General features: G+C 39.9%; 1 non-coding gene across 1 annotated transcript; it reads right to left on the bottom strand.

Moving 5' to 3' along the window:
- Positions 1 to 1998: 1998 nt before the first annotated feature.
- On the bottom strand, positions 1999 to 2105 carry LOC141625517 (small nucleolar RNA R71). The gene has a single exon (XR_012535294.1). It is a non-coding gene; the product is annotated as a small nucleolar RNA R71 (small nucleolar RNA).
- Between the last annotated feature and the right edge of the window lie 735 nt (positions 2106 to 2840).

The raw sequence follows: 2840 nt of genomic DNA, 5'->3' as shown, positions 1-2840 counted from the left end.
TAAAACAAATTAAAACGAGAAATTACAGTGGTTTACCTGATTATGATTATACGATGAACTTGTGTCGGAAAAACAAAAAGGCGAAACTTGAGGTTAAAATAAGATGAAACTGGGCAACTAAGATTCAGAAGAAAATTTATGTATCAAATTAGGATTCCAGAACCTCGTCATGAACAAGCCGAAACCCCGAAGAATCAATTTGAATTAAAACGGCAAAAACCCGCAAGTATTGAATTACTCGAGATTAAGGACGAATTAAACATTGTAATTAAAAGGAAATTTTTAAAATAAGATTTATGTACTGAAATAACAAAAAGAACAAAGGAAAATGAAAGAATGAGAAAAGGAGGAAAGGAGGACATTTTGCAGGAAGTCGAGGAAGAAGAAGAAGAAGAGTAGGAGCAGCAGGCAGCCTCTGGAAGAGGCGCAGTAAGGCTGCGATCCTTCCTGAAGGCGCAGCTACTACTGCGTTTCTTCTCGACGTCTGACCTCTACTGTTTCGTAAAAATGGCTTTAAAAGGTGGATTTTGAATCGGTTTTCGAACGTGCTCTTGATATAGATTTACCTTAATTGATACAAAATAAAAGTACAATAATAAAATTGGATTTACACCCTCAGACTTACATGTTTGATGAAACGAGATTGACTAAAGTTATCATTTTAGGGATTGCTCGACTGGAATATGCGTGGAAAGTGCCCTCGTTAAAGGATTTAGTAGATTGATTAGGTTGATTAAAGGTGGAGTTGGTCAAATTGGCCGGTCTATGCAACGTGACTGGGACTCAGAATGATCCGAGCTTACGTGGTCGATTGATCAAGAACATAGGCGTCGAAAGGCAATAGCGTAGTCTAGAATGCAAGGAGAGAGAAAGAAGGGGCAGAACACTTGCGTGCCAAATATGGAGGCCGAAGGCCTCTATTTATACTAAACATACGAAAGAGTTTAGAAATGACACGGATATGGAAAAAATTCTCGAAAAAATTCTGGAAAATGCGACAAAAAGGGTTGGAGAAGAGGGGCAGCAACTATTGTGACCCTTCGAAGAGGCGCAACACTTGTTGCGTCGTTTCCCCAGAAGTTTCCTCCTTTGCACGAAAGATTTTCGCGTTTTATTATGGATTTTTGGTAGAAGCCATATTTTGAAGATAAGATGTCGGGGAAGAGGCGCAGCAGGCGCTGCGTCTTCTCCCAAGCTCACCCATGTCTGGGTAAAAACCCGACTTAATGCCGGGTAAAAACCCGTGCTTTTGACGACGAGTTTTAACCACACAAAAAATGGCGCCGTTGCCGGGGACGGTGTTCAATTGATTTGATTTTCGTTAATTGTTTTTAGTTGTGTCTTTCTTTACCTTGTGGAAGTCAATCTCCTCAAGGTTGATATAATTGTTTTCGAGTTGTTTGATATTTTGCATTACTAGGAGATCACAAGGTAATTTATTACCTGTTGATTTCGAGATTGAAAGGACCTTAACCAACAATAGAAGAGTTGCTAGAGGTACTTCAAGAGTTGTAGGTATTGGTGAGATTGTGGACATTCAACCAAATAACATTGAGTTTGTCAACCCTTTTACAAGAGAAGGAGAGGATAACCCAATTCAAAATCCCACCACAAAATCAACCTATAATGCCTAAATTTTCATCACATTCCGTACCAACCGAGGAGAACCTACCAAACGGTACTCCTACACCACCACATTTAAGCGCTTATTTCATTGCCAAATCCGCATTCATACAATTAGTTGAGAGAAGTCAATTTGGAGGGTTGCCTAATGAAGACCCTCACTCACATATGGAGACTTTTTGTGACTATTATGATGCAATTTCTCAAATCGGAGTTACTCAAGACCAAATGCGATGGGTATTGTTTCCTTTTTCTTTGATCGGTACCGCAAAGCAATGGTTGAAGAGCCTAGATAAGGCTACCGTTGGTATTGATTAATGGAAGAAGTTAGCACTTGCCTTCTACAAGAAATTCTACCCTTCGGAGAAGACTAATATGTTGAGAGCCTAAATCATCGGGTTCAAGCAAAGGGATGAGGAATCATTATATGAAGCATGGGAGAGATTTAAGGACACTTGTCGTTTTTGTCCACACCATGGGCTTAGTGAGTGGTTCCTTGTGCAACAATTTTGGAACGGCCTTATGAAGACTCCCGTAATGTTTTTAATATGGGATCCAATGGGATGTTTACCGAAGTTGATGACAATCAAACATGGGCCAAAATTGAAGAGATGGCGGTTCATAATTCCCAATATAGTAGACCTCGAAAGGCCACAAGAGGAGTAAATCATGAGGTAGATTCCATCACTCAATTGGGTGCTCAACTAAGTGCTCATATCGACACCATCAATTTAAAGTTTGAGAAGGCCATGGCTAAGCTTGATGAAGCTTCCAAATCACCCAAACAATATGTTAATGCTATGGTGGCATCATCCTCAACCCCAAGTGGAGTATGTGAAAGTTGTGGAACCTTGGGACATGATCAAAGCGAATGTAGGGGAACAAATAAACAAGTTAATGCTTTCCAAGCATACAAGAATGGCACCCCTTATTCCAACTACTAGAATGAAAACACCAAATTCCATCCAAATCTTTCATACAAAAGCCAAAATGTCCAAAACTCCCAACAAACATACACCCCACCTCCAATGAGAAACCAAGCTCAAAGACCCCTTTTCAACCAAAGCCAAGGTTACCAAAATCAACCTTCCTACAATCAATCAAATGACCAAAGCTTTGATGTTCAAAAAGCGGTCACCCAAATGCAAAAGAACCAACAAGAAGTTTTCACCCAAATGCAAAAAGATAGCCAAGCTAAAGAGATCACCATCAACAAC

Source organism: Silene latifolia, chromosome X (genome assembly GCF_048544455.1).
Source record: "Silene latifolia isolate original U9 population chromosome X, ASM4854445v1, whole genome shotgun sequence".
Classification (NCBI taxonomy): Eukaryota; Viridiplantae; Streptophyta; class Magnoliopsida; order Caryophyllales; family Caryophyllaceae; genus Silene; species Silene latifolia.
Note: the sequence above shows the minus strand (reverse complement) of the source record. Positions and strands in the feature narration are given on the sequence as shown.